This window comes from Capricornis sumatraensis, chromosome 9, assembly GCF_032405125.1.
Source record: "Capricornis sumatraensis isolate serow.1 chromosome 9, serow.2, whole genome shotgun sequence".
In the NCBI taxonomy this organism is placed as follows: domain Eukaryota; kingdom Metazoa; phylum Chordata; class Mammalia; order Artiodactyla; family Bovidae; genus Capricornis; species Capricornis sumatraensis.
This window is the reverse complement of record NC_091077.1, coordinates 76,396,429-76,404,626: the sequence shown is the minus strand read 5'-3', so window position 1 is coordinate 76,404,626 and position 8,198 is coordinate 76,396,429. Positions and strand designations below refer to the sequence as shown.

The 8,198-nt window shown below is 41.9% G+C and overlaps 1 pseudogene; it reads left to right on the top strand.

Annotated features, from left to right (window-relative positions):
* Nucleotides 1–200: 200 nt before the first annotated feature.
* Nucleotides 201–7,400, top strand: LOC138086345 (mitochondrial adenyl nucleotide antiporter SLC25A23 pseudogene; annotated as a pseudogene).
* Nucleotides 7,401–8,198: the final 798 nt, after the last annotated feature.

Here is an 8,198-nt window from a genome sequence, read left to right as displayed (position 1 = left end):
CAAATCAAAAAAAAAAAAAGTGGCATTCGAAATCCTGTCATCAATCACTGTTTATATAAACACGAGGATGTTTCTATGTTCTTCAGAGCCTCCTGAAGAAAAAAAACAAACCCAAAACAGAAACACTGAGGCACTGTTAAACAAGATAATCCTTAACAACAACAAAAAAAAGTGGAAGAGAGGAGGAGGAGGGAGAATAAATGGATGAAGGGTCTGTGTCTCTGGTAATAGTTATGAGTAACTTCAATCATGTGGATCAGTTCTTCTCATTCAGAGATAATCTGCAGAAATCTGCTGTGGAACTCTATGAAGGTATTTATGTACTTGGACATGCAAATGCTCAAATCATTCCCTGTGTAATTCTGATGCATCGCTTGCCTCATGATCCTATGTGTTATTTCTCAGAGCAAGAGTTGTGCATTACCTGCATTAGGAAAAGCCCTGGGAGCAGTAAAAGGGAGTGCTTGTTGAAAATTATGGTTCCTACTAATTCAGATTCTCTGGAAGTGAGGCCTGTGAGGTTTTATTTTTTAACACCATCTGCAGGTGAGCCTGATGATTCTCAATCATCTGTGGCATCTTGGCCACACGCTCTGTGATGAGCTGCTCCCTGGCCTGATGCTTCTGCTCTTCGGCCAACTACTATCCTTATGGAGTATAAGATTCTCTGGAGCGAGGTTGCAGAATCAGTATGTGGCAACTCAGTCATTGCGGCAATCTCAAAACCCAAGTAAGAAAGATTAAAGTAGGGATGTCACATGATGAGTTACTCTGGTTGTTTTGTTTGTGAAATTAATATATTATTCTATCCGTTAAAGAATATCTTTATAGGACAGGACCATGGCATTTCCAAGCCACAGTCTCATCAGATATTTCATACATTTCTGGTTAGTCATTAAGACTAACAACCAAGATTGATTTTGTTTAAAATTATTGCTAGTCACCATGTATGGAGACTGAAGAAAAACAGTTGGCACATAACGCTAGATATCTGAACACAAATATAACACATAACAACTAGTTTCAATAAAACAAATGTCCGTTTTGTTTTAACTTGTCTCCAAACAATTGCCTAAAATTTAAACTGCAAGAAGCAGTGATTATAATAGCATCTGGTAGATTTTCTATCTCAACAGAGTATTTTTTAAAATAACTGCATGTAATTATTCATGACATTTGGGATTATTGAACACAAATACAAGAAAAGGAATGAAATGTTAAGCCTTCCTGGGGATAAAAAATATTTATATCTTTATTATAACTCCTAATTTAATTAATGTATTCTTAATGCCATCTGGCGAGATTATCTTAAAAGTTAACAAAAGAGATCAATCTGACACTTAACAAATAAATCTGAAAGAGTATAATGCTGGGACATTGATATTATGCAATCAACATGACTAACGCAAAAAATAATAAAAGAAGGAAACCATCTTAGGTCTAATGCACATTCATTATCATTTTGGGATGAAGAAGAGTGACTCTTATTATTCTCTCACTCATGACATTAGGTATAATAATAATCATGTGTGTGTTAGCCGCTCAGTTGTGTCTGACTCTTTGTGACCCCATGGACTGTAGCCCACCAGGCTCCTCTGACCATGGAATTCTCCAGTCAAGAACACTGGAGTGGGTAGCTATTTCCTTCTTCAGGGGATCTTCCCAATCCAGAGACTGAACCCCATTCTCTTGCACTGCAGGCAGTTTCTTTACCTTTTGAGCTGCCAGGGAAACCCCAAATAATAATCATATATTTAAATAAAAATGATACGTGTACTTGTTCCAAATGGTAGAAGGTAGGAATGTGTTGTCAGGGCACCACAAACCTGGAGTCAAATCAAGATATCCATCTCTTTACCAGTTGTCAGAAGTGTGTAAATTGTTTAACTTCTCTGGATTTTGGAGTCCTCATTTGAAAGATCCATATAATGCATTTAGAAAAGTACTGGGCATATCAGGTCAGTTCAGTTCAGTTTGGACGCTCAGTCCGTGTCTGACTCTTTGCGACCCCACAAATTGCAGCATGCCAGTCCTCCCTGTCCATCACCAACTCTCGGAGTTCACTCAGACCCACGTCCATCAAGTCAGTGATGGCATCCAGCTATCTCATCCTCTGTCGTCCCCTTCTCCTCCTGCCCCCAATCCCTCCCATCATCAGAGTCTTTTCCAATGAGTCAACTCTTCGCATGAAGTGGCCAAAGTACTGGAGTTTCAGCTTCAGCATCATTCCCTCCAAAGAAATCCCAGGGCTGATCTACTTCAGAATAGACTGGTTGGATCTTGAAGTCCAAGGGACTCTCAAGAGTCTTCTCCAACACCAGTTCAAAAGCATCAATTCTTTGGCTCTCAGCCTTCTTCACAGTCCAACTCTCACATCCATACATGACCACAGGAAAAACCATAGCCTTGACTAGACGGACCTTTGTTGGCAAAGTAATGTCTTTGCTTTTGAATATGCTGTCTAGGTTGGTCATAACTTTTCTTCCAAGGAGTAAGTGTCTTTTAATTTCATGGCTGCAGTCACCATCTGCAGTGATTTTGGAGCCCAAAAAAATAGTCTTACACTGTTTCCACTGTTTCCTCATCTATTTCCTGTGAAGTGATGGGACCAGATGCCATGACCTTCGTTTTCTGAATTTTGAGCTTTAAGCCAACTTTTTCACTCTCCTCTTTCACTTTCATCAAGAGGCTTTTTAGTTCCTCTTCACTTTCTGCCATAAGGGTGGTGTCATCTGCATATCTGAGGTGATTGATATTTCACCCGGCAATCTTGATTCCAGCTTGTGCTTCTTCCAGCTCAGCATTTCTCATACTTGATTTGAGCTATTTCAGATCCTGAAAGATGATGCTGTGAAAGTACTGCACTCAATATGCCAGCAAATTTGGAAAACTCAGCAGTGGCCACAGGACTGGAAAAGGTCAGTTTTCATTCCAATCCCAAAGAAAGGCAATGCCAAAGAATGCTCAAACTATCGCACAATTGCACTCATCTCATATGCTAGTAAAGTAATGCTCAAAATTCTCCAAGCCAGGCTTCAGCAATACGTGAACTGTGAAATTCCAGATGATCAAGCTGGTTTTAGAAAAGGCAGAGGAACCAGAGATCAAATTGCCAATGTCCGCTGGATCATGGAAAAAGCAAGAGAGTTCCAGAAAAACATCTATTTCTGCTTTATTGACTATGCCAAAGCCTTTGACTGTGTGGATCACAACAAACTCTGGAAAATTCTGAGAGAGATGGGAGTACGAGACCACCTGACCTGCCGCTTGAGAAACGTATATGCAGGTCAGGAAGCAACTGGGCATATAGCACTATATATATCTTTATATACCATGTATAATTTCTTTAAGCATACAAACAACGTGACTTAAAATTAGAAAATGCCTTCAGATTCCTTTTCTTTCTTGGAGGCAAATCACTTAACTTTTCAGAAATTTAGTGTTTTTATTTGAAATATAAGGTATTCTTTTACAAGTTTATTATTAGGATTAAATAAAATTACCTTTCTTGCCTGGAAAGTTCCGTAGACAGCGGAGCCTTGTGGGTACAGTCCGTCAAGTCACAAAGAGTCAGACATGAGCATGGACACATAAGTACCTTTGCTCAAGTCACCAGCAAGTTCCTGATGACTACTATAGGTGTCTGATGAGTTTCTTCTTTAAGTCTCAATTTTATAGAGAATGCTAGCCATGACCAGAGGGCAAATAATATAGATTTCAAAATGTGTAGGTAACTCTGAATTTGTTTTCATAATGAGTACAATTTGGTACAGGAAATAAAAAAGCTTCTTTTCTTAGCTCTGTAATCTAACATCTGAGATCAGAGTAGGAATTTAACCCAAATGTTTAGCTAATTCAGTCTATTTCTTTGACTTTGTTTCAAAGGCCAGCCTAGTCTTTAAAAACTATAAGGTGTACACATTTGGATATGTCCAAAGAACTGATGTATTCTAGGGTCCTGAGCAATGAATCCTATCTGGAAAACAAGTTAGGCTGTTATTCTGTTCTTGTGCACCTGAAGCTGTGAACTGTTAGGAGATGTTAAAGTACCACATTTAACAACCTCAATTATTTATATTTTGTACCATTCTAAACACTATTAATTTCTTAAATATTATGGAAAATTCCACAAAATACTATTCAAGAAAAGTGTTTTCCTCATTCAATTGATACTATATCATGAATATAGTTTTTTTTCAACATAAAGGTAATACGTGCGCATACTAAATCTCTTTAGTCGTGTCTGACTCTTTGAGAGCCTATGTACTGGAGTTGCCAGGCTCCTCTGTCCAAAGGATTGCCCAGGCAAAATTACTCGAGTGGGTTGCTATGCTTTCCTCCACGGGATCTTCCTGACCCACAGGTCAAACTCAAGTCTCTTTACATGTCCTACAGTGGAGGTGTGTTCTTTACCACTAGCATCACAATATAACACCAGGCAAATGCATTCAAACTGTATGGTATTCTATGATTAAGAACAAGATGTCAGCACACAAATTAATTATTTAGGAAGCTTTATAAAGTAATCAATTCAGTTAAGAGCAGAGTAAATAAGATATAAACTTATAAAACTGTGAAAGAAAATCAAGTAAGGTGAAAAGTATCTTTTATTTTTTTCAAGAAAAATAAGGTTTTTGTTGAAATATTTCAAATTCATTGTCGTACATTGAATTGATTACATTCAAGAATTGTATTGACAGCCTGTAACTTTTTCTTCAGCATTAACTTATTTTCCATGCCTTATAACATGCAAATACATGTATCAATTTGCAGAGAAAGAGTAAATGTAAGTTATTTTTGCTGTTTATTCATATGTTAGATTAACTTTATCAACCCATATATTAAAATGTAATCATTTCATTGTCAGGAGCCTAAAGCTAATGTTAATTACAGTTTGAAACTTCGATTATTAATGCATCTTTACCTACTGAAGTGTGAAATAAGCAATAGTAGTTGAAATTCACCAATTAAATTAGCTTCTGAGACAAGAATTCATAAGTAGGCATTTGTTCATAATGAACAAATGCTGCAGAATTTCATGTTCTAAGCTACGCTTGTGAAATATTAGACCCAAGGAGTGAGAACAATTGTTCAAAACAAAACAAAAACCTGCAGTATATGAAATAAATACAATAGATATGATAAGCATCCTATATTCTTTATCTTCACATTTCATATGTCACCAGGAAAAAAGAATGCATAGGCTCAGTCCACAGAAGAATACAAAATTTTTTTGTTTTATTTTAAATTAATAGGGAAAATAGATCTGTTTTGTTCACATAGTAATGCCTTAGTCCATTCAGGATATTATAACAATACCATAGACTAGATGGCTTATTAACAATAGAAACATCTCACTCACAGTTCTGGAGCCTGGGAAATCCAAGATGAAGGAGCCAGGAGATTCAATATCTAGTAAGCCTCTCCTTGGGCTTAGTGGTAGAGAATCCGCCTGCCAATGTATGAGAGGTGGATTTGATCCCTGGGTCTGGGATATGCCTGGAGAAGAAAATGGCAACCCACTCCACCACAATATTCTTGCCTGGGGAATCCCAACCCACTCCACCACAATACTCTTGCCTGGGAATCCCATGGACAGGGGAACCTGGAAGGCTACAGTCCATGGGGTCACAAAAGAGGCAGACATGACTTAGCAGACCAAACAATAAGAACAGAGACCCAGAGGACTCCACTGACCCTTCTACTATAGAAAAACATAGTGAGAAGTGGCCCTATGAACCAGGAAGGAGAAGCTTGCGGTGGTTGTTGTTTAGACTGCTAAGTCATGTCTGACTCTTGCAACCCCATGGACTGAAGACTACTAGGCTCTTCTCTGTGTGGGATTTCCCAGACAAGAATACTGGAGTGGGTTGCCCTTTCCTTCTCCGGGTAATCTTCCTGACCCAGGAATCGACCAGAGTCTCCTACTTGGCAGGTGGATTCTTTACCAGTGAGCAACCTGGGAAGTCTAGGTCTCTATTATAAGGTCACTGATCAGATGAGATGGTTGGATGGCATCACTGACTCAATGGACATGGGTTTGGGTGGACTCTGGGAGTTGGTGATGGACAGGGAGGCCTGGCGTACTGCGATCCATGGGGTCGTGAAAGAGTTGGACATGACTGAGCAACTGAACTGAACTGAACTGATCTCATTCATTAATCCCATTCCTGCACTTGTAGGAGTCACCGTCTCCTACAAGAGCCAGAGCCTGGGCAGGCAGCACTGAGGCCTGCGGGGCCCGGGGATGGGTAGGGGAGAGGGAAGCCGTCAAGCCACTGCTGAGGCCAGGGCTGCTGGCCTCCCCTCCCAGCTGCAGGCAAGAGCCATGCAGGCAATGCCTAGCAGCATCAGCGCTGGGGTCACCTCTTCAAGGGGCTGAACAGTAACAGGGTTGGTTGCATGAACATCCATGGGTTGCGCCTGGGCTGGGCTGGCTCCGCAGGGGCGACCTGGACTGCAGTGCCCAACAGGGCATCTTCCCTGAGGGTGACGCTGTCCCAGGTGGCGGCCTTTACCTGGAGGAGTTTATCCTCTACCTGCAGGAATAGGAACGGTGCCTTCTACTTCTGTCCTACAGTCTGGACTGCGATCAGGATGGTCAGGTCGATGTCTCTGAGATCTGGCAGAATTTCCGAGCCCTGGGCATTTCCAACTAGCTGGAGCAGGCAGAGAAAATCCTGCACAGCATAGAGGCATGATAGTACCATTACCATTGACTGGCAGGAGTGGCGTGACCACTTGTTGCATTCACTGGAGAACATGGAAGACGTGCCGTATTTCTGGAAGCATTTCATGGTCCTGGATATTGGCGAGTGCTTGACCATCCTGAATGAGTTCTCAGAGCAGGAGAAGCTGACTGGCATGTGATGGAAGCAGCTGGTGGTGGGCGCAGTGGCAGGTGCCATGTCCAGGAGAGGCACAGCCCCTCTAGACTACCTCAAGGTCTTCATGAAGATCCACGCCTCCAAGACCAAATGGCTGAACATCCTGGGGGCCCTCCAGGGGGAGCATGATCCAAGAGTGGGGCAGCGCTCCCTGTGGTGTGGCGACAGGATTAACGTGCTCAGGATTGCACCTGAGTTGTTCATGGCCTATGAGCAGATCAAGAGGACCATTCAGGGGCAACAGGAGACACTTCACGTGCAGGAGCACTTTGTGGCTGGCTCCCTGGCTGGTGCCACATCCCAAACCATCATCTACCGTCACGCAGGTGCTGAAGACATGGCTGACCCTTCGCGGGAAGGCCCTTTATAAGAGGCTGCTGGACTGTGTGCAGCAGATCCTGGAGCAAGAAGGGCCCCATGCCTTCTACAATGGCTACCAACCTGACCAACATTCTGGGCATCATCCCCTACGTGGGCATCGACCTGGCCATCTACAAGGAGACCCGCCTTTGATCCCTGGATCAGGAAGATTCCTTGGAGAAGGAAATGGCAACCCACTCCAGTATTCTCGCCTGGAGAATTCCACGGACAGAGGAGCCTGTCAGGCTACAGTCCATGTGATCGCAAAGAGTTGGGACATGACTGAGCAACTGACACACACACACACACACAATTCTTTTCATGAGGACTATCCTCCTGATCTAATAACTTCCCCAAGCTTCCACTCCTATTACCTTCATATTAAGAATTAGGATTTAAAATACAAATTTTTGGCCAGAAAGATTCAGCTTATAGTATACAATATACTCAGTATCATCTTATACTTTGGCAATAACTTATTGTCTCAATTTTTTATATTTAAATATATATTCATGTAAGAATTGCATCATTCATCTGAGTTTTTATACGATTTTTCAGGTAAAGCCTTGCTTCCTACTTGCTCAGTCGGTTCAGTTGCTCAGTCTTGTCTGACTCTTTGCCACCCCATGGACTGCAGGATGCCAGGCTTCCCTGTCTGTCACCAACTCCCTGAGCTTTCTCAAACTCATGTCCATTCAGTCAGTAATGCCATTCAACCATCTTATCCTCTGTCATCCCCTTCTCTTTCTGCCTTCAATCTTTCCCAGCATCAGGGTCTTTTCCAATGAGTCTGTCCTTTGCATCAGGTGGCCAGAGTATTGGAGTTCAGCTTCAGCATCAGTCCTTCCAATGAATATTCAGGGCTGATTTCCCTTAGGATGGACTGGTCAGATCTCCTTGCAGTCCGAGGGACTTTCAAGAGTCTTCTCCAACACCATAGTTCAAAAGAAT